This window comes from Vanacampus margaritifer, chromosome 10 (assembly GCF_051991255.1).
Source record: "Vanacampus margaritifer isolate UIUO_Vmar chromosome 10, RoL_Vmar_1.0, whole genome shotgun sequence".
Taxonomy (NCBI): domain Eukaryota; kingdom Metazoa; phylum Chordata; class Actinopteri; order Syngnathiformes; family Syngnathidae; genus Vanacampus; species Vanacampus margaritifer.
Window position 1 is genome coordinate 23,197,250 of NC_135441.1, and position 24,723 is coordinate 23,221,972.

The window sequence follows — 24,723 nt, forward strand, 5'->3', positions numbered from 1 at the left end:
GGAGGGGGGGGGCTAGAGTATCAAGTTTGTTTGTCCACTGATTACTAATATTTCACTGATAAGCTGTAGTAAAACTGTACTAAGAAGAGCTGATTACGATTGAACTCATGCATCTTACAGCGACATGGCAACTTGTTTGCTGAAAATCAAATCACCAGCATTCTAAGTATACTGAATCCGCTTGTACCATACCAAATTGTTGCCTCGGGTTTTTAATACATATACATCAGTGTAGCAACGCCAAGGCAGCATTTAAGCATACGAATCCTCAGATCCTAAAATATGACCATGACCGCGCCAACGATTATGTTGTTTACTCAACTTTGAAGACACTGAAAGGAAATAAACACAAGCCGGAGTTGATACCATTACAAGCAAGGCGTGCCACGTTTTTAGCCCCTCTGTCAACCGCAAGCTGATTTGTAAAAACATCACACTTCGACAATGTTTAATGGAGCTGCTCGTCACCTTGGGATATTAAACAGAGGGAGGCACCCGAAGCCCTCAAAGCTGTCACTACTGTACAACAGGATGCTCTCTAGTTTCAAAGTGACTTAAAGGAGCTTAGCTATTTTTAGCATGTGATAAGCAACTTGTGTGGTTTACTCTTATTTGTACTGTCACTAGATCTGTCAAGTGAACAAGCGTGTCATACATGTAGCGACATCATTATCCCACCAGAGAAAATGATCCCCTTGAAAGTTACGGGACACGTAAAGCAATTTGTTAGCTATCACAACTCATTTAAGCTAGTCTGCTACCTACTTGTGTTTTCTCGTTTGTCTTTCCGTGTGTGATTTGTTGTGTTGTATTCAGTGCTTTGGTTTCTGCACCCTTTGTTCAAACTTGTCTTTGGGAGTCTTCTTCACATCGCTTTATCTTTTACAGTCCTGCTCGATTCTCTTGTAGGGTTGTGCTCGCAAACGATTATTCCAATACAGTCGTCTTGTTTATTGTTTTCTGTCAGAATATTTTTACCTACTAGTGAGATTGGGCTTTAAGTTTCCAAATAAACTCTAGCAAGCTATCTTTGTGTAATGTCCAAAAAAAGAAGATTCTGTTTCTGATTTTGATGAAATGTCAGCCGCCTTCTTTTTAATGACTCTTACAGTTAACTGGACGTACAGAAGCTGCTCTTCATTTCAACGCCAGTCTTTGATCGAGGTGTATTTCACATCAAACTCACACCTGGTGAGGATTTCACTTGGAATATTAATGATGTGTTATACCACAATAATTCAGACTGAAAGGAGTGGAAGGCCTAATGGTGTGATAGAAGGAAAACAACTCACGTGATCTCTGCAGGGAAAATAACCAAGTACAATTGCCGCAACGACCAGATGGTTTCGAACCATGGGAATTTTTATCTCTTTTTCAACGCATGAACATGTGTTGCAGCCTCTTCCTCTCAATACCTTTGTGACTATCAATCACATTGTTCTTTTGGTTTTTCCACTGCTGCATCCTTTATCTTTTGCACACCATTAGTTCCAATCATTCCCCCCAAACAACAGTTGATCTGACATATTTACTTATTTATTTCCTTTACAGGGAAAGAAATTGCACTTTGGGAATAAGGATTTTCAAAGGCACCCTCTGTAGGGCATAAAATGGAAAAGAAAGGCAGTAAAATTGAGTTGATGGACAGCAGGGAAGGACTCGGATCCAAAAGAGATGAAACGGAAGGAGAAAAAAGATGGAACGATCAGAGTGATGCTGATTATTTCCACCAGCAGGATGCTTTCTTTAGAGACGTGAAGCTATCTGCAATATTCTGAGTTTAAGGGGAGCACATACAGTAATAGATGAGGAGTGGGAATAGATTGGACTTCACCATTTGGAATGAGGAAGGAGTGTCATTAGCCAGATATAAAAACAAAACAAAAACAAAAGTACAGTTCAGGTCTATCAAATAACAAATAACACTTGGATAAATACGATCAGTTATAGTTGAAGACCGAGACTAATGAGAAACACTTTGTCCAATCCTTATTGTTCAGACTTTCAGCACAGGAGGCCATGACCTCAAAACGCAAGACGCTTGTACACCATAGTTTGAGAATCCTTGAAAGAAGTACGTCGGTTTCACGTGAACACACACACACACAACACACTTTCATGGGTGATGTTTACATGATCTCTAAAATGAGGATTCATTAAAAAAGACAATAACATCCATCTACCCTTGGTTGTATTTTATCCAGCATCACAGAGCTGGATTTATAACACCAGTATAAACTGGCAATAAAAAAATATATAACGTTCTAACTAATGAAGCCGGAGAGCTAGTCTATCCAGTTGTGGTGATTTACAACTGCAGTACCTTTCTATGTACTACAGCAATGAAATAAAATGTAGCATCTGTCCGTGGAAAGCAGGTTATTCCTGTGAGATCAAAGCAGCCAAACCATTGCTTTCAAGTTAACAGTCTGGGGGCCACAAACTGTCCACACTGTATAAACAAACCTGCTCACAGGTCCAAAAACTGAAACTACACAAACCCAAGTGCACAGCCCAGCAACACGTGTTTTTACAATCTGGAATTTCAGCAGATCGGCACAAACTGTTTATTATACTGTGCACTTCAAGTACCAAATTTATTGCATTATGATGTAGCAAACTAGCATTTTTTTTATGTGATTGCTAGACAGATGAACATTCTAGTTGTCTAGATTAGGCCTCTTAATGATTAGATCGGTGGCTTGAGCTTGGCTGTTGTGTCGCTGTGACCGTTCCTGGCTTGGCGCCTTCCTATCTATCAGCACTCTGGCACACTTGAAAGCAGTTAAGACCATCAGGTCACACATTTTCACATCGGATAGGCTGAGCCCATGTACCCTGTGTGGGTGGGCGGCCAAGACAGTATAAGATTAGAGACCATTTTGAATACATTGATTGCCCCCTCCGGCTCGCACTCACATTACTCGAACCAAACGGTACCCGGGCCCAGTTGGCTCCGGAATATATACGTCATCATGTTGATTCACGCAAGAAGAAGACGTCATCATGGGGGACTGCACTTCATCATCAGACCAACGTGAGCCCTTTGCTGCTGCCATCTCTTTGCTAGGGACGCTCTGGTTGTTGTATGGTCAACAGTTCTGGTCGCTCGCTATAAGTTTCGCGCGGCGACTAGTCACCGCGGCTGTGCGCATGTGCGGCCAACTGTACCGCTCTCTGGCCCACCTCCCCCAATCGTGCTAAACTGGGGATCTGAACCGTACTCAGGCGCGGATCGATTGCGCTCACACTATCGGACTTAAGCGGCAAGCGTGCTTGGGCACGGTGCGATGGCCGTGGTGTGAGCGCGCCCTAAAATCAAATCACTGGCCAAATAGTCAGATAAACACTTGTCTTTAGACAAGACGGACCGCATTCGAATTTTGCTTTTGGATTTTTGTGCTATTTAACATAGCCAATAGAGGCCGCTAAACTAAAATGCATAACACTTGGTCGTAATTTGGCACCTTTTCAAAACAATGTATTTTTGAGGGGACTGTCTCGTATTTTCTTTGAGCAGCAGGATCCGTGTTCCATTGACGGCAGGTTGATTATGAAACAACTTTTGACTCAGCCTAGTTGGTTGGAAAAATATTTTATTCTGGTCAAGTACTACTGATGTCAAAGTAAATGCAGTCTCCCGAAATCATGCTACCCAAATCTTTGTGCCTCCCTTTTTATAGGGACCGGCCACATACTGCATAAATATCAAATGTTGATTCTGGCATATCTACCGTATGTCGACACACAAAACGTAACGGCGCCAATTTGGTCTTTGTTCTTCCCACGAAAACTAAACTGTGACTCCTCCAGGCCTTCAAATATTCAAATATCAATCAAGCATGTTTGCACTTCTTGAAACAAATACCATGCCCAGTAGTTTGACTGGTTGCTGACTTGAAATGAAACAAAGTGAAAAAAAAAACAGCACAGTGATCGCATTGCACTATTGAGGATCAAAAAGCTTGACACTCAAACGAGATTATGAGTCACGGTTTTCGAGCTGAGCAAAGTGTTTGGTGTCTTAAAACAATTCAAAATGACAATGTCGGCAAAGTCATAAATGCTCAAGTCATTTAGCTATTGCCTAGCGATCACTGCTTCATTAGGCACGAGAGAAAGAGACAATTATGTCGAACATACCTTCAAATGCCCTCTAGACTGACACCTATTCATAATTTGTTATTAGATGAATACAGCACATTCAATTGCTTTCATTTGCACCAACAATTTGTCTTCCTTTCTGCTGCCTTCAACACTTCTGCATTTTTTGTTCACTTTAGCTTTTTTTTTTTTTAACCTGTCTGTTCATCTTCTGCACTCACAGTAGCTTTTTGTCCAAGATCCCCTTCAATGTCGGCCAACATGGCAAATCATTTATGCTTATTTGAGGTGGCAGAAAGTTCAACCGTCAAAACATTTACACAGCTCTGTCCATCTCTCTCACTCACTCACTGTTTATCATTCAGCACCTCACTTTCTCTTGCTGAAAATATGCAACATCATGCAAACTGTATTTATTAAAATAATGGAAGATTGTATAGAATGTGACCTGTTATCTTCCAAACATCGGGGCAAACGCTTCAATTCAATTTGTGCAGCCAATTTCCTCAGGAGATATCTCAAGCAAAAAGAGCCAGAGAAGCAATATATAAAGAGGGTACGTACATAAGGATATACATAAGGGAATGCTGACTGATCAGCTACAATAATGATAATGTAAGGGGAAATATGCATGTATCAAGCAGATTAAGAAAAAAAAAAAAGTTTAGTTACAAGAAATGTTTTGAGCGATATCGGAGGTGAATGTTCCACTGAAAATACATTATGACAATAAATTCTTGTTAAAAGAAACAGAGCATTCCAAATGACTTTGCCATATTTTGGTGGTATTAATTGGCTTCCTCTCTGTATATTTAATCAGTAAATTACACATTCATACTGTAGAATACGTAAAGACTTCGAGGGTCAAGACAGGGGACCATTCTGTGCTGTGTGTGTGAAATATTAAAAAGGTTTCAAGATGTGTTTTTTTTCTCCTACCATGAAGTACGTGCTCTGGCAAATCAGTATAAGTCATGATTTGGTCCTCTTAATGAAAGTTAGGTACTTGAATAATAATTGAGTTGATCCATAAATTAAACAAATGTGTTTCTGGGATAAATAACCCATTGGAATACGTTAGAGGCTGTTAAAAAAAAAAATCATTTATGGATTTGAAGGTCCTGTGATGCTGGAGGTTTCTGGAACCTGATCCATGTAAGTGGAACAGAACTAATGCTGGTATGGCTGCAGTGGTCACGCATCCAGGCAGGATATTACATATGATAATCGCATATCCTTTTCCTCAGGGGAATTTCATGTCCCTGGTTGGTTACCGTCACTTTTTTTTTACGCTGGTCATGTCATGTGAACAGGTTTTAATCCCAACATCAATTTCTAAAGGCAATCATGCAAGACTTTGAACAAACGGGCTCATCCTTTCACAGGGATGTGATTTGACCAAAGTGAAATTATCTGAAAATTTAGCCGGGGGTCTGGGGGCCGCCGGCACCCAGCTAGGTCCAGGGTTTTCCGTGTTTTTAAGTACTTTCAATGCACTCACATGACGAAGAAATAGACAAAACAACAGCATAAATTTTCAATGTATATTGAACTATCCCATATAAAATGGCAGTTTTAGTCAACTCAAAATCAGTCACATTCAAAAACATTGGACTGCCTTTGCTTTTAAAAACTATCACTGAGAATATCATCATATCTAACTAATGTGATTACTAAGTTAACACATAAATAATGTTGAAGAGTTCAAATTTCATGAACAAATAATTGTATCATGACCAAATGAAAAGTAACTCATATTAGAACAAATGTCTTTGTTATAGAAGAAGATGTTATCTGTCGGAGTCGTGTGCATACACAAAAAAAAGAAGAAAAAAAAAAGAGGAAATTTTTAATTTTTATTTTTGGAGATAAAAAAAGCGGAATTCCGCGAATTAGCGGAAAAATCACATCCCTGCTTTCACTATTTTATTTATTATCACAATTTTCAAACTGTTTTCTGATTTTAAAAAAAATGTTGCAGCAAAGCAACAAATGAGGGGTTTCTTTAGAAGTAATTTTGGCCTGCTGCAATTACTGTTTGTGATTACGTGATACGATATGATTATCCAGTCTGACAGTGGTTGAGGGAAAGCTATTATAAACATATGCTCTGTAAGTAGGGATGCTCTCTGCTTGTATTATGTATTCCACCTGAAAAGAACATGAGCTGCATTATTATATTTTTTGTCCCTGAGGATATGCTAGGCTTCACCCTGCAATATTCAGTGAGGAGGTCAGAGAGTACATCAGGCTCTGCAGTTTGTTATCAAACTACATCATGATGCCACTGGTACGAATGCTTTCGACCCTCTGTAGGTCTGTACTGGCTTTTATTAGCTGATGATGTGGAGACACTGCTGTGCTTTCTCTATGGTGGGCACACCTTTCTTAAGGCATTAATTTTCGATCACAGCAAAGCCACAAAGCAGGACCATTTGTTTGAAGGCCTGTTATGTTAGTCAGCGTGAAGAAACAGGGCCTTGAAATAAAGCGCAAATCAAAAGCTATAATGTGGTCCGTATTTTCCTGCCCGGCGCAAGTCTAGCGCAAAGTGCAGTAAAACCGTGTGAATGTGTGGAATTTTCTTTCTTTTGGTATTTTGTTAGAAAGGCGCCGTTGTGGGACTGAACACAGCTCGACTTGCTTCCTGATCAATGGAGGAGACTCCTGTCTTTCTCTTTCAATTGGTCAAATTCACCAAATCGCCGTACACCACCTGCGCCACAACTTAGACCTGATCCGAACAGGTCTTAAGTCTAGAGTTTACTTTCTGTCAGGTGCACCGGGGGTGTGTAAAAGAAAATGCCCTTGGTCCTCCGGAATGCCCAGCACAGCGCAGTGTGCCAATTTCCCAGACTAAGCGAAACTTGCAAATGGCACGAAAATCCAGATGCACCAGTTTTTTTATGACAAGCAAGAACACTAATATCATGCACAAGATGACCAGAGTCACGTATGTTGAATAAATAAAATACTTTCTTTTTTTTTCTTTTTTTACCAGCCAGGCTTTTCAAATCGTATATGGGTCATTTTTCTATTGGTGCCTTTTCTATCCCCATGAAAAGACTTTTAAATATTTTACCTAAAATACGTATAATACTCTTCAATGAGACATACATGTTTGAAATTTACAGTAAATGTTTAAAAATGGAAATTCTACTTCTTTGTTAATTCGATTCAATTAAAGTCTCTCCAAATATGAATCTATATGAATGAAATGCAAAAAAATAATAATAATCACAGTCCAACCGCAAAAGTGAATTAAGAGATTTGTTTCTAAATACAATATACATTTGCAAAGACAAAGAACAACCGCAGTATTGAATTGTGCAGCTATAGCATATAGCATAAACTGTTTTTATGTTTTGTTGATTATTTTTTTAGGGCGTGGCTATATGATGATGTCCTGTTGGAGACGTCTCTGGTCTTTGGTTTCATCTTGTTTGCTTCTAGTTGCAGTAGAGAGCAGTTATTATTTTGCAATCGGTTTGGTCTTATCCATAGTTCAACAATGTGTTGGCTATTACAGCTGCCCAGAATGTTACAATATTAGCCCCTTCATGCTGTGTGCAATATTATCTCACCATGTGTGGTAAATGACTTCCTTTGGGTGTCATATGGCCAAATGGAGGGAGGGTAATTGTATGCAGTTTTGCTATTTTAATACAGTTTTGATGAAAGACATGAGTATTTTTTTTACATTATTTTCATGTAATTGGAGGAAATTGACATTTGTTTTCCTTATTTGCAGGGTTTTCGTACATACAGCATTGCCCGTTAACCACGTTTGTCACCCGTTTGGAGAATTTAAGTCAAGCAAACGCACATTGGAAATATTTGACGTGTAAAAGTTAAATAACCCATTTGTTCTCGTCATCTGTAAAGCATGCCATCTTAGTGTCGTGACAAAATTTTCAAACAATGTGAAAGGACAGTAAAATGAAAGTAAAACTGCTGAAATGTCATTTCTGAGTCATTTTAAATTTAAACTCTAATCTCTGATCACAAGCTGTGGGTGGTGACGGAATGAATACGATCAGAGACACAAGTAGATGACAAGTTTTCTCAAGGGTGTCTGGGCTGCTCCCTCGCATTGCTACACTGACTCTGTCACTGGGCGAAGAGCTACACAGAGTTAATTACATTCTATTACTCAAGTTCTATGAGCCATAAATGACCTCTTGTACAGTTGTGGATCCTTAACAGTAGTTTGACTAGTAGGAGGTTTGATTAGTTTCTTTTAGCTCATGAGAAATTGGCATGAGTAGGTCTGTTTCAGAACTACTGATTCAACTGCAAAGTCCCTGTAAAGCGAAAAAAACCCCACAGAAAATAAACCGTCATTTGCACTGTTGTGGGAGTGAACATAGCTAACTCGCTTCCCGGCCAATGGAAGCTCCTTTCATTTTCTTTAAACTAAATGAGGCATGCGCCCGCACGAAAATCAAGATGCGACATTTTTTACGCCTGAGCGCATGTCCGCCGTCTACAAAATTAGAGCCCTCAATGTCATTCCTTCAATGTAGTTACCATAGCAACATGAACCCATTAGTGGAGTACCATTCAAATATCAAATGCTTGGGAAACTGAGATCGTATAATGACATTTTTATTTTCAATGGAGTGGAAACCTAAGTGGCATTTTCGACGCATGCTTTAAAATCAATCCAGCCATTCATCTATTATCTCGACTACTTATCCTGTGCAGGATTGTGAAACTGCTGAGCGAGGAGTGCGACAACGATATGCCCAGGACTGATGTGTCAATCTACCTTTCGACTGTAGCAAGAAACCATTATATTGTACATACTTACATTTGTACCGATGATGATGATTGTTGAGGAGTGAACCTCTGAACTGGTCATTTGGGATTGATTCACCACCACAGGGGGGCTCCGGTAAGAGAGAATGCGAGTCTTCAGTTGAACTCAACCATTTAATCAACTCGGAAGTGCAGTACCTGGAGAAATAAAGGAAAGAAAACAATTACATTTGGAATAACTATCTGAGTGCTTCTAACATTTAAGAACAAATTACACTCCAAATAGAAATAAACTTCAATATAGAAATGTTTACAAGTCGTTTTGTATGAAAACTTAATGTATTTTCGGTCTACATTACCCATATTGGCAAGTTGCAGCCACACACTATACCAGTTAGCTATCAACTTTTGATAGCTAAATGGTAGCTAACAATTGCAAACATCTGCCAAAAACTAACATATAAGAGCATTAACGCTCACATTTTCTTACTAAACACAGATAAGAACGTATCCACATGAATTTTTATTGGAATGCACACTCACTTCGTCATTGACTACTGCACGCTAACAGCTGAATGACGAACGGAGGACTGGAAAGCAGGTAACGGAAGTACCTTTGGAAATGCCTTCCAAGTTAAAAGCATAAATTTCAAAATAAGATATCAGTAAAAATCACAAACTAAACAGCTTGAAGATTATTTTTATTGATGTTCTCTGCTTTTACTTACATGTTATTGCACTACAGACAGATTTGATATGCACATTTTTCTCTTGTTTATACTGTACAGATATTAAATACAAGATTCTGAAACGCCATGAGCAAAGTCAACTCATTGTATAAACAAAATTGAACATTCATTCATCACAGATTTACATTCATTTTGTGATTTAATGCTTTTGAAATGCTTAATATATATTTACTTAGACATATCAAATCAATTACCCTCTATAAGTGTTGCTGCCAATGCTGTATAAGTAAATGCATTTGTTTTTATGTTACCGATTCATGCAAATGAGGCTTACAATGCACAACTGGGCACAACAATGTCAATTTCCTCGGATGAATTTTTTCACCCTTTAAATACATTTGAAGTAAATTAACTTTTATTTTTCCTTTTGGCTTATTCCATCATCTTTTTGTCTCTTTCTTGCAATCTTGTCACTGCCTACAAAATAATAAAAGGGATCCTTGACTCATTGAGCAATTTTTAACAGTAAGAAAATAATATTTTGTTTATAATTAATGTTAGAACTTCATTATTTTTTTATGTAGAATTAATACCTTTAAAAAATATTATTTACACTTGCTGTAGACTGACGATGACATCACCTATGCTGAGGAAACAGGTAATGACCAATCACGGCTCAGTTTGCTGACCAAACCCAGAAAACAGGTGAGCCGTGATTGGTCGTTACCTACTTCCTCCAAAACATGTGATGTCATCTTCAGTCGACAGCATGTAGGTAAATGTGTTTTAAAGGTATGAAATGTACATAAAAAATAATCAAGTTATCAAATTAATTCTGGACAAAATATAAACTTTTTACTGCTGAAAATGGCTCAATGAATCAAGTATCCCTTTTTAAAAAAACAATAATACTAGATTCATTTTGCCACTGTCAGAGATCTTTGTCATTGTTGTGATTGTACTACTGTGATGACATATCATAGTGAACATTATTCCTGATACTGAGCCAATCTACATTATAAATGCAATGAAGTCAGACGCTCCTCTGTACCATTTAAGATAAGAACGACAACATTAATTAAACATTTTAGAAGTTTTTCCTGAAATTGAATATGTTTCGTAATATCATAGCAAAGATTAGTGGCCATTTCTAAACTCAACATTGGTTGCTAACCTGCAGATACAAGGTGACAGGTGTTCTTTTCAGCAGCGTATCATCTTTCATTACTTCCAGTGTACCTTCACAGGTGACAGAACAGTTAATCCATGATCATCTCTGCGAGGAACACACACAGTGGACACCTCCAGGCATATGTATGTGCTCCAATTAAGGTCACATTTTTATTTTTTTTTTAATTTTGATTCTCCTGTCTGTTTGGATAGCTGATTTAAATCTCAGACAGGTTTGTTTCACAGGGTTCCAAATAAAGGAAAAATACATACTGTAGCACAATTCTCATGCATAAAAGGGAAAAATGACTTCTGAAGAAAAGCACAGAACAGTCTAAACACTTGCTGTTAAAATAAATAAATAAATAAAAAATAATCATTGTAAAATTTGTCTCCAGGTGAGGGTTCGTTAAAACAAAAATATAGTGAGGAAGATTTTTTGTGAGGCAAAGGCATTGTATTAAGCCACCTGCTTGCTGCTCATTAGTGGATTTTTAACTGCTTTTTGAGGCTGCAGGTGACTTTATCGTCACCACATCGCTCAGTGAAAGATCCTCCAAAGACTTTTCTGTCATGCATGGAGCTTTACTGCCTCATCAAGAGTGAAATTAAATCTTTAGTCATCTACCCCACAATGAGTTTTTCAGCCAACGACAACGACCATGGCTGAAGTTTCCGAGCAAAAAATAAATAAAAATGGAGGTCGGAGCTGTATTATGTCAAAACCAAAAGGTAAGCACAGCTGCATTGTTAGCAAAGATGAGCTAAAATAGCCATCATTATAGTATAATTGTTGATGATGAAAATATCAAGGAAAAAGAACAAAATCACCATATGTTAGAGTACAAATAAACCTGGGGATATAGTTCACAAAAATAAGCAGTTGTACTCAAAACACATTTATATTGTATGTATTGTATGTTGACATTGATGAGAGAATACAACATTTGCAAATTGCACCACAGTAAAGGATGTGCACACACACCCACACACAGCTTGAGCTCAAGTACACCGCAATCTGACACGACACGCATTGTCCCTCTCACAGACTCAAATTCCCTCATCAAATGTTTGTGTTCGTGTTGTAACATGTTTATTGATGCACTGACCCACGGCTTAGCAGGAAGCGATTGGATAACGCAGGAACACACTTCACACAGTCTGTAATCAGAGCGCCGCCACCTTTTGCTTCAGGGGAGAGTGGAGACACATATATACAAATGCTCGTCAAAAAAAATTAGAATATCCTCGAAAAGTTGAATCATTTTCATAATTCCATTCAAAAAGTCAAAAAAATAAAACTTGGAAAATGAGGGCCAACAGACCCAAAAACAAAGCGCTGACAGCAAGCATCAAAACAGCCTCGCCTTCCAGGGAATCCAACCAACTATTGACACATATCATTTTGAAAATTCCGTCCATCCATCCATCTTTTTTTCCCCATGCAAAACATTGGGAAGTATGCATGGTTTCTTCACATTATTCTAATTTATATATATATAAATTTATCATATATATATTTATATATATATGATAAATCCAGTATATATATCCAGTATATATAAAATATAAATATATATATATATATATATATATATATATATATATATATATATATATATATATATATATATATATATATATATATATATATTTTATGTTAATATAAAATGCTGTAAGGTGTATAGCTTAATAAAATGCTTTCTGTGAAAAGCAGCATTGTGGACTTACTTTGACTGGCTACCAGAAAAATTCCTTTCATGTTACCAGAGACATTCTGAGATGTGTTAAAAATGTCAAACACCAACAACTTGCTCTGTCCTGGCGGGGGTCGACGGCTCCCCTCTTTGGTGGAGATTTTCATGCATGCTAGATCCACCACACCAGCATCTATCGAGACTCAGACACAATTTGTTTCTCCCTCAGGTCATTGATTCGGTGGAGGCTGGTGTCTGTGGATCTCACTTTGCTTCGTCTGTCCTTTCTACCTTTCCTCAGTTTCTCCTTTGGGCCCTTGAGGTTTCCCTGATTTGTTTGAGTTTGGATGTCTCTGGGGTTGGTGAAGGTTAGTGGCCCGGTGGGTGGTGTCTGGTCGGTGCTGGGCTTCGCTTTTCTTTCTTTTCTTTGGTCCCCCTTCGGGTCTCCTGGCGGCCCCACGACTCTGGCTGGATTTTGAAGTGTTCGGTTTAGGTGAACGGTATGGGAATTCTTATTTATTTATTTTATTTTTTTCTCACGCACGCACGCACACACACGCACGCACACACGCACAAACACACATACAAAAAAAAAAAAAAAAAAGGGAGAACAATGATGATGACATTTCAAATGATCAATACTGAGATCTCCCAGAAAAAAAAAAAAAAAAAAAAAAAAAGTCAAACAAAAATGTTGACTCGTATCAAAGCCTCACTCAGCCTGCAAAAACGTTTGTGAAGTAACATTTTGACAGTGGCGGCGCAACTTACACTTCATCAACGCAGGAAATACAAATGTGACAGACCAACTACGCATTTGTTGTAATATTTATCATTTTAATTTGGATGTCTAGTTAATGACGATGACATATAAACGCGGAGTCAAAACAAGACTTGAAAATCTGATTTCGGAGACACAGAAATTCTTCTCTATAGGGTGAATCAGGCTTTTATTTTATTTTAAACTAAAGGCGTCGAGAAGTAAGAACGGACTGAAGAGATTTTCTGAAGCGAAGGTTTTCAGAGTTGGAGGTGGGCCTCCCGAGGGGGCTGCCACAGAGGAGACTCAATTCGCAGACTGTCAGACTAAGAAAGCGTCAGTAAGACTGAAGTTCAAATAGTTCTAAGGTTTCACCTTTGTAAATTTAGTAAGTAAAGTAGATAAAAGTCGAACAAAACATTTCAAACTGGAGTTGCAGTCTGGGGTGACAGCAGTGAGAGCTAGCTTCTGTTATGTCATCCATGACTGCAATTTCCTTTCAATGGCTTTTGCTTCTTTAAGCTCCGCCAATTTGTTTAAATAATGAAAAAAAAAAAACGTGTATGTAGATTAAATGTCGGGGGTCCGCCACATTTACAATAATCATAAATGAATTACAATTGAAAAATAGCCATTTGTCACTTCTTTTCAAATGTTCATGTGATGATTTGCGGTTAGCTTGCACGCTAATCTGTACACGTTGCTTCATATTAAAGCAACTAAAATAGACACAATTTGAAATTTGAAAATTAGTATTGTATTTCAAGCAACATCTATGTTACTTATTTAAAACATAAATACTTGTGGCCTGTCATTTACTTTGTGTTTTCTCGATGTTTGAAAAGTGGCTGCTCATTTCATACTTTGGAAATTGTCTGCGCTTTAAAGCTAATTTGAAAGAACCCAAGGTCAAAAGAACCACCTAACTCAATTTTCTCATTTAATAACTTATGCAAATAAGTCAACAGCAAAATTGATACTGTTTGCAGTAAACACCTTCAATTTGCACCAACGTGGCTGTTAGGAAATTAATTAGGACTGAATATAATAATAACAAAAAAGGCACGCATCTTTGCACAGCATAGCAGCACTGACAAGAGATTTGTTCGTATAAAAAGATCACTTGAACTTTTCCAAGAACTCCAGAAGTGAAATATATAATGACATATATTAAAAAAGAAAAATACTAAACTAATGAATTGATAATTTTTTTTGGACTGATTGAACGTGACACCATTTCGCTGGCGGATGGCGCAAACCATTTTGTTAACGTAAAATGCAGTTTTCTTTTTTTGTTTTGTTTAAATTTTGTTTTTGTTTAGTGAACAAAAATGTCTTTACCATTTTAGTTTTTATTATTTTGTTGATTTGTGTTAACTAAAACAATACTTGACTCGTTATTGTTCCCCATGTGCAATAACACCGTGTTCACGTTGCAGTATGCTTCGGAGCATGCGTAGACAAGGTGATCTTTAACTTCTTGGACACTCCGGTGAAATAATCTCAGCATCGCCTGTGAAAAGACTGAGGGGACAGACAGGAAACTCCCACTTTATTTGCCGAGACTGATGCCTCCGCGACACAAGCTCAGAGACCGGATTACGGATCGCTGTAGGGACTGATTAATTATGAATTCATATTGATTCTCCCCTGCTTAATTAAAGGTTGCTTTTTCTTCTATGGAGAAATAGCCCACAGGATCACAGTTTGAACTTTGCTTGGTTACACAGGTAGGAATTTAAAATCGGGCTGGGTAAAATTTCATGGCTATCTCATACAGTAAACTTATGATGCTGATCACTTTTAAAACCAAAAGCTTCACTAAACAATTGCTAACTAGCCTTTTTTTTTTTTTCAACGTCACAACTGTCAGTTTGACAGCTTCTGAGGAAGGCAACAGTCGTCGCCGAAACTAGTCAAGGTAAAGCACAAAAAGAAAAAGAAAAGAAAAAACACAGGACGATACAGATTTGTAGACAAGATCAATTTTTTTTTGCCGCAGATAACGTCATTTTACATTATGTGTATTTTACTTTTTTTTGTTTTCACATGATTTAAACAATGCTCTGTATTTAGTAATATTTGTAGATTACCACATAAATTCCATCTAGATCTGGTTGGATTGTAGGAAGAATTTATCAGAATATATGTTTTCCAATATTTTCCCATCCTGCCAAAACAGCCACAACTGTCGTCTATGCTTGGATCAAGGATGGACAACTTAAATGCTTTAAATCAGTGCTACTCGGGGGGGGCAGATGTATGCAAAAATTATATTTTGGATATGGAGACATATGTACATTTGTGCAAAATTGGCGCTCATAACATTTCACTTCTCAAATGCATTTCTCAATGTATGTATAAAATATCCTCCGTTCTAATCCAGCAACAAGAAAAATAACCAAACACTTAGATTTTTCTTTTTTTCCAGGGCATAAAATGACCATTCATCGACGGCACAAAACTGAACAGCAAACCAACATGAATTATTTTGCTCTTTTTTTCCCCCTCAAACATCTACTCACTCAAAATAGTAACATTATTGAGGTACTTTGTCCTGCATATAATTCCAAATTCACACACACACACACACACACACACATAAAAAGCATACTCATGTTGTAGTATAGTGCTGTTGTAAGTCATGCCTGCCATCTAGTGGTGAATGGTAATATTACAACTTAAATCAACAGTCAATGCATATTCACACGCAAATAAGCATTTTTGCTCACACCCCCCTTTTTCTTTTAAATAATTAATTAAATAATTAATGTATTTATTTATTTATTAATATATTTATTTACCCCCCATTTTCTCATGAAAAAAACATATATTGATTGTTTTTGACGATTTAATGGGGATTGTAAAAAGAAGGAACAAAAGTAAAAAATATTTATTTTGCCCGCGGATCCCAGTTACCCCTCCCTGGTTTGTATGAAAAGGACTAATGTAGCCTCAGCACTTAACTCAATTTCAATATAAGAGACATTTCAGGAAAAAAAACAGACACCTATAAATAATCCCCCTCACTAACACACACACACACACGCACGCACGCACGCACGCACGCACACCGGCTAATCAGTAATCCCCTCCTCTCCCTGTAGGGTCACTGTGCATAGTGCTGTCTATCTCCCGAACACAGAGATTACAGCAGGTCCAATTGTCCTCTCTGATTAATGTCCTTGCACTCGGCTACTTACTGTTTGCACCTTGAATGAACCTTTTGCAGGTGGTGCCACATTCAGTATGACTGCGACATGTGAGGCTGTAAAAATTCCAACATCAGAGTGTGTCATTTGAAGGTATTAATGCAAAAAATTTGGACTTTCATCAATTTTGAGGATTCTAGGTGGCAGACAGGATCAAAGCTGGGAATTACATAAATGTCAACAAAAGCAAACATTTTATCTGTATAATTCCGTCAACAGTTTTTGTCATTCACAACATGAGCAACAAAAGTTCCTCAGGACCGAGACGCAAGATCAAAACGATACATAATTTAGTGTTTTACTCCTTGCAAATGTACGGATGTTGAATAGTAATATATAAAACATGACAAACCTTGACACCTACACATAAAAGCAGAAGCAAGGATGGACTAATCGCTCCACTAAATGACAGGTAGAAAAATTCACTGCCTGACTAATTGATGCCTCTGGCCCTTTATTGATGCAATGTTGACATTATTATGCTGCATTTCCAGTAATTGGGATTTGTAGGGAGGATGTAGTAACTCAGTTTTATCCTCCAGCAAAATGTAACCAATAATATGAATAATTTTAAAATGGCTTGTGGCCATATAGGTGAGGGTGGGAACGTACAGTAGATTGACGGGTAAATAGAACTCAAATTACATTGTGTAGTGTAAAAATAAGCTATTGTTGTTCCATTTGGCAATATATACGTCCTGATATACAGGTAGACAGTTTTATAATCCATTCCAATAAAATATGTAAATATATCCCAGTAAAGGTATTTTGGGTCAAAATGTAAATAAACACACTTATTATAGAAAATACAATAAAAAATAATAATTAAAACTACAATAAAAATCAAATACGCTGTCAGGAAGCATAACAACACTGATGTTGCGTTCCAAAGCAAAACGTACACATTTATTAAAACACAAAGACAGCAAATGCAAATAGCAAAACACCACGTAAGAAAAGGATGCAAAGGGGAAGTGGACGTAGTTCTACGGAACAAAGTCAACCTCAAACATGACACCAAAGCAAAGTATGAGAAACAGAGAATCACAGCGGCGCCTTATTAAACAAACAGTATGACAAAAAGTAACTACTGGCAGAACAAACAGAATGTGGAACAAGAACAGGAGTAGCAAAATGTTCCAGCATCGGTGACAAGTACAGAACAACAACTCAAAATCGTCCTGCTGTTTCTCCTCTGTCTAAATACCAATACTGATGACAATCACTGACAGGTGCGACGCAGGACACTCCGCCCACCAACACTCTCCATGGAGACGGCAACAGAACAGAAAAACAAAACAGAACAAAAAAAAAAAAAGATTCTGCCCGAGCCATATTTTGAGAACGGCTCCTGAAGAAATACAGGGTGTCCATAAAGTCTATTTACCATTTCAAAAATGTATTAAAAATGCAATTGATTAGATATTTTATTTAGATTTGTTCTATTGTATTCAGCGTTTATTAAAGTTTTTTTTTTTACCTCTTTTAATACACTTCTACATGGGCACCATTAGTTGCATGAAGCACATCAAGACGGTACTCGATTTCTTGCCATGTTTGCTGTAGCATAGCCTTATCAATTGTGGCAATGGCATCAGTAATCCTTTGACTGCCAGACGTTTTCAGAAAAGGGATGCCGTGGGTGCCAGCCGATTTAAGCATTTTGACTGATCTTTCAAGGTCCACAGAAAATTATGTGTTTGGACCATGGAAACACACATGCTACCAAATGAAAGATTGGACTCTCATCTTTTATCAGAAAAAAAAAGTTTGTTTCTACCTTATTCCGTTCTTCAGTAATCAACAATAGAAAATAGTTTCACCTCTGTTTTGAAACAAACGTCTTTTAACGTCTTTGGCACTCCTCCATAGGATTTTACTAAACGTTATTTAACGTTTTTGGCAGTCAAAGAGTTAAGGTCAGTAATGATAAACACTGTGTGTTTTTTTTTAAACACTGAATACAATACAACAAATCTGAATAAAATATCTAATCAATTGCATTTTTTATAATTTTTTTTAAATGGTAAAGAGACTTTATGGACACCCTGTATTAGTATCAGACATGTGAGCGCATTAAAAGACCTGACCGCTCACGGTTCCCCCGAGTTAAAAGGCTTTTGACTGTGCAACGGCGGGGGATGAGGGGACAGGGGGGGGGGGGTGGATTGAGATGGAAATTGTTCTCTAATCTATGGCACAAGAAGTTAAGCAAGCATAATCTTCATTCCATTGTCATCAATATGCAAAGCTCATTTACAAATCCATCAAGACTGTTATATGAAATGTGAATGTAGGAGGAGTTGTCGTCAGCAAATTAAAATCAAAAACTAAATCAAGCTTGTTAAACCTCAGAAATGTATTATTATTTTTTTTTAATCGATTGGTTTTGCATGGAATTATATATTGATCAATCTGTGACTGGTATCTTGATTATTTTTTTTCCTCTAGACAAACACGGTCACAGTAAGGAAGATGCTGCTCTATACAGACTAAAAGGCAGCATAACTGATGAAGTCTTCTGTCTTCAGTGCCAAGTAAGCGCCACAGAAGAGCAGATGAGTGTAAATCCATGCCTATAGATTATCCATTCTCCTCGCACAAAAACTGCCTGCCTCAATTCCCCGTTCACCCTCTTTATGTTTCTTTCTTTCATATGGATTTCAGCAGCCAAATCGTATTATACAGTGACATTCCGAGTGGCCTACTGGGTGCGGATCTGTTCGAAAATGTCTGCGTTCCCAACACATAAATTAATGTATCGTATACTTTCCGCCAGTTTGTTATTTGTTAAATGAGAAATACAAACAAATACTGCTAAATGTAATTTCTCCAGAAAAAAAAAAAAAATTGCTAAATGTGGAAATGCCTCTCTGTTTTCTGGTGGCAAGGTCGCATAAAGCATCTTAAATGAGCACAGTGTATTTATTTCTTGGGTATTTTAATCCGTTTCATACTTTACGTTTTTTTTTCTTTATATAAAATGTGCTCTCCAAGTTAATGAGTTGAATAACAACACTATTTTTTACTCAAAGCGTGGCGGCACGGCTCGTTTCACTTTACTGGCAAGGCTTTGTGATGAATTGCCGTCAATGTTGGCACCATTGGTCAATACGGGGGACGAGGATGTCGACCTTCTTTTCTTGAAGACAAAAAAAAGTCAAGATATTGACAGTGATGTGAAAATATTTTAAAATAGAGTATACGTGTATCTATTTTTAGATGAGCGGGATATTCAAGGAGGTGTAAAAATGTTTCATTCATCTCTGTTGTTTGAAATCCAAATGCATTTATGGGCTGTAGTAAACTGGCAATAGCCAGATTGATAATTGCGATTCACTCCAGGTCTTCTCGGGAAAGGCGGGACATTCAGTATAATACTTTAAGATGATTGGCCAATGCACAATATTAACATTTATTATTTGGCCAATTGATTAGGTACACCAATGATTCTCTCCCCTCCGCCCACCCAGGGCGGCGGCCATCTTGGCCAATTGATTAGGTACGCCCAGGATTCTCGCCACTCCGCTCGCCCAGGGCGGCGGCCATCTTGGCCAATTGATTAGGTACGCCCAGGATTCTCGCCACTCCGCTCGCCCAGGGCGGCGGCCATCTTGGCCAATTGATTAGGTACGCCAAGGACTCTCTCCCTCTCGTCCAACCCGGGTCGCCGGCCATCTTGGCCATTTGACTACTACAAAAATTACTTTAACTACAAGTACTACTAATACTACTACAAGTACAAGTACTACTACTACTACAAGTACTTGCTACTACTAAAACTCCTACTACTATACTACTACTACTAATGCTACAAGTACTACATGCGTCTTTCCACCTTGCAAGAGTCAGCAGTCCCATTCAAAATTTCCGCGGGAATTTTTCTAGTTATCTAAGTATTCTACAGAATATTAGCAGATGAATCTGAACTTTCAAAACAAAAATAATTGATATTTTTTTGCTATCAAGAGGCTGCAGTAAAGGCATTTCAAATGAAGTCAATGGGTCACAGGCTTGATGCCGTTATTGCTATTAAGATTTAGGCCACCAAATGTTATTCACTTTAATTTACCCCCTGGGCGTTATTTTATTTTGAAATGGCCTGGTCAGAACCAACAAAAAGCCAAAAAATGGTCAAATAACGCCCAGGGGTTTTAATAATGTCTGGAAAAAGTAGTGGCTTCAAACAAGAAGTTGCTCTGTCCTGAGGTGTTTAGCACATCTCGATGTAAACATGAAATAAAAGCAGGAATTCAGAACTTTGACCTTATATTCATCTTTTCCCGGTATACGCATATGCATGCGGCAGTCTTCCTTCTTCTCAGTCCAGGCATGTGGCTCTATCATAGAAAACACCAGCAGGCAACTTGTTACTATTTTATATGGTACGTGTCGCTCATAGAGATTCCTACCTGCCTACTGCAGCCGCAACATTAGGATCTTGTTAAGTCTATGGGATAAGTTGATGCTGTAAGTTGATGTTCCTACTGGCAGGTTTTGCCTTATAACATTTTAAGTACAAAATTTTGAAAGGAGATTTGATGAATAAATGAATACATAATAAACAAGAGCAGGAGAGAAACATCATTGTTTATTCCAACCCTGGTCTGACTGCAATACATTTGCTCGTGGACCTCCGCGACTTCATTCGGTCGCACTAAAAAGGTATAATGGCAAACAGCACATAAGACAAGACAAGCCTTTCAAAGGTAAATGCCATCATTTTAATGTTATGCAGACAGTGGAGCAGAGTGCCGTGTTTTCAACAGGCAGACCTTGCTACTCTCCTAGATTGGATAAATGACAGATAGATCCATAAAAAGTCCATTTGGGTTTACAAACAGCAATGCAATAAGACATCGAGTTGTTTTCAGGCCATCGCAGTCGATGTGACTGCAGTTAGAAATACCACCTCGCGACTCACAACTCTGGCTGGAAGTGTTCGGTTTAGGATTTTTTAATAGGTTTTAGGTGAACTAATGAACACACACACACACTCACACACGCACATACACAAACACACCCACATACAAAAAAAAAAAAAAAAAGGGGAGAGCAATGATGATGACATGTCAAATCTGTAAAATTACCGAATGAACAATACTGAGCTCTCCAGGAAAAAAAAAAATTAAAAAAAGAAAAAAAAATACCACCTCGTGTTCGGCTCTGTGGGGAAATTCACAAGATGATGCCCTGGTAGGTTGACTATTTGAGACCTTCAGAAAATGTTGGGCACAGATTTTGTTGTATAATTATATATCTCATCAAATGAGTACTCAGAGACTCCTATAACATTTCTTTTCTTTTCTTTTTTTCTCTGGAGAGCTCCGTATTGTTCATTCTGTAATTTTACCGATTTGACATGTCATCATCATTGCTCGCCCTTTTTTTTTTTGTATGTGGGTGATTATGTGTGTGTGTGTATTCATTAGTTCACCTAAAACCTATTTAAAAACTCCCAAACCGTTCACCTAAACCGAACACTTCCAGCCAGAGTCGTGAGGCCGTCAGGAGACCCGAGGAAGGATCAAAGAAAAGAAAGGAAAGTGAAGATTTCGAACATTTCTATAGTCTATAATAAATACATTTTGCACCAGATGAGAGTAAACACTCTCGATACACTCCATGGCCAGGCCCATTTTTCTTGTCTTCATTAGGTGTACGGGTGAGCTGGCGCTGATCTATCCCAGCTGACTTAGGGCAAGAGGCGGCGTACACCTGGGAGTGGTTGCCAACCAATTGCGGCGAGAAAACATTTCCATGGTCGGTATTTTCAATGATTGTCTGACAATATAATGATTTTGTTGCTGCTGCTTATACATATATATATATATAGAGTCCCTGATAAGGGTATAAAAAGCCAATAAATGAATATGCTTACAGTGTGTATGTGTGCGATCATGCATGCATGATCCTTGTTTGCTGCCTTCCGTGGCTATTAAGGGAAAAGCTGGCAAGCTGCTGGCAGCCTGACATTTGACAGGAAAATAATGCATATTTACAGAATTCTCTCTCTCTCTTTTTCTCTTTCTGGCTCCCTGTGGCGCTGCTGCCGCTACTGCCTTATGGACGATTAGTCAAGGCCACAACCTTCACCTTCTTAACTGATCAGTGCATTAATTTCAATTGCCCTCTTCCAAAAACATTTTTTTTGTGGGGGGGTTGAAGAGAGGTGGGCATTCCATCAATATTAACGGAAGGTCCGACAACCGGCCATTTTGTTGACAATTGATGGGAAACTTCGAAAAATTTATTAAGCATTGACGGAAGTTTTTTATTTTTTTGTGGCCTATTTTGGTGACAGATAATTGATGGGAGCATTGACGGGTGACGGTACCAATGACAGACGCTCATTTTGCTGCGTCATCGACGAATGACGGATTCACGGTTCGGCTTCAAATATTGACAGATTGACGATGACGGAAGGGTGCCTCCGACCGTTGACGATTGCCGAATGGCGGATGCTCAAAATTCATTGACTGTTTTTTTAGTTTCACGCTGGAATCACTTTAAAGTTTAAACTTCCAAATTCCTCTCTTTTATTACTTTTTGCACCCAATTCTATCGGTGGGGAAATAGAAATAGGATGATTATCTGCAATAATATTCGGTATTTTGATGACTTTTTAAAAAAAACAGACAGCCGATAAGTTAACTTCAGGAAACTATTTACATTTTCAATTAACTTTATAATAGATGCTGAGCTGGAAATATCAGCCATCGACCTCCTTGACTACTAATTATCGGAGAGCTGGGCAAAACCGTCTTTTCATCAGGTCTTCATTGACAGACGCTCACTTTTCGGCGAGCGTTTTATGATGCAAAGCCTGTTTGCGTTCGTCGATCCGGGTCAGGACTTGAGATGGTTCTTTTCAGTTTATAGTCGTGCCAGAGAGTTGACGGTATGCGGAATATTTTCTTCTCCCCGGGGGGAGCACAAACAGAAAATAATTGAGAAGCACTGATTTAAGTTAAAAGGAACTGCAAGAAGATCTCCATTGCAGATGATTTAGTTGGCCGCGCATGACTATCAGGGAGTGCCCCCCCCCTCCGCCCCCACAAGCATTACATTATTTAATAATTGATTATTATCTGACAATGTATCTTTTCTCCCATCCCTACTCACTGTAGCAGGTTCATTCCTCTAGATTTTTCTCCTGCTGTAAAAACCCCGACTGCACTCAAAATGTCTTTCCATGATACGTCTCATCAGTCTTTAAAAGAAACTTTTTCCCAGCACGGGTTCGACAATGTCGCGTTGAAGCCGGATCATGAAAGCGTCGTGAGGCAGCAGTTTTGCAAATTGCACACATGCATCAAACATTTCACTGTTCCTCTTTAAAATTGCTGCGGCTTCTCCGGTTTAATGTTTGTTTGACTCTGTTTATTCCAAACACCTACGCAACTCTGAATCACGCACCTGCACATTTAAGCGATTTGGCGGCGGTTTCGCTTCCATAAAACGACACAGTCTGCACTACTCGGGCCTGCAGAAATGAGCTGGCTTCTATCCAGTTGTTTTATGCAAATGATAATGCATCGCATCGACAAAAGCTTTCCTCGGTGCTGCAAGAGAAGTTTTAGCACTCGTTAGTAGCTCAAATAATCTTCCCGCTGCAAAAATGAATGTTTAACATACGGTGATTCTTCATAAATAGGATCCTGACGCAGGCATAGGAAAAAAAGTGATGACTTAGATTTAGTAACATGGCAGCATTTGAACCAACAAGGTCAAAATTGTCCAATTACAAGATGGAACTATTATGATCCTTGCAAATGTGTCATTGTGTGACTTCAACTGGATGTATGGACAAAACAATTCATTCCAAAATCTTTTTTTTTTCCACAAAATAAATTTCTTCTCTTCTTCTTCAATGCTTTAGTTCATTGAGAGTAGCCTGTTCTGATTAGGGATAATTACTGATTAACATGTTTTTTTATTTATTTTTTATTTTAAAATTTTTAAGAAATAAAAATAAATCGGTTTCATGCATTTAAGCCTGTTGGGGAGAAAACCCATGCCAGCATGGAAACAACATGCAAACTTCTCATAGAAAGGCCCCGAGGCGGGATTCATAAAGGAATTTTATGCTGCATTTCAGAAATCTGGAAGGATTAGAAAGCAAATAGAAAGACCTTGAGGCAAATCAATGTACAGACTTCACCTGCCAACTACATTGTAAATAAATTACTGGATAAAAGCCAAACCATATACATAATTATTCCAAAAGTATGTGTCCACCATTTTACATTTCAAATATTTTCTCTTCTTCTGATAGCCTGCCAGTGGAATAAGAACTCCACAAATACAGTGCATATATTCTCACATAT

The 24,723-nt window shown here is 38.1% G+C and overlaps 1 protein-coding gene across 12 annotated transcripts in view; it reads right to left on the reverse strand.

The window, feature by feature from the left end:
* LOC144059609 (gastrotropin-like) overlaps positions 1-9,479 on the reverse strand; it is a 102,389-nt gene extending 92,910 nt beyond the window's left edge. For all 12 annotated transcript variants that reach the window (XR_013295693.1, XR_013295692.1, XR_013295691.1 and 9 more), the window contains exons 1-2: positions 9,409-9,479; positions 8,918-9,063 (exon numbers count right to left, since the gene is read on the reverse strand). The gene's annotated coding sequence lies outside the window, so the exon portion shown is untranslated. The remainder of the gene's footprint in view (positions 1-8,917; positions 9,064-9,408) is intronic.
* Positions 9,480-24,723: the final 15,244 nt, after the last annotated feature.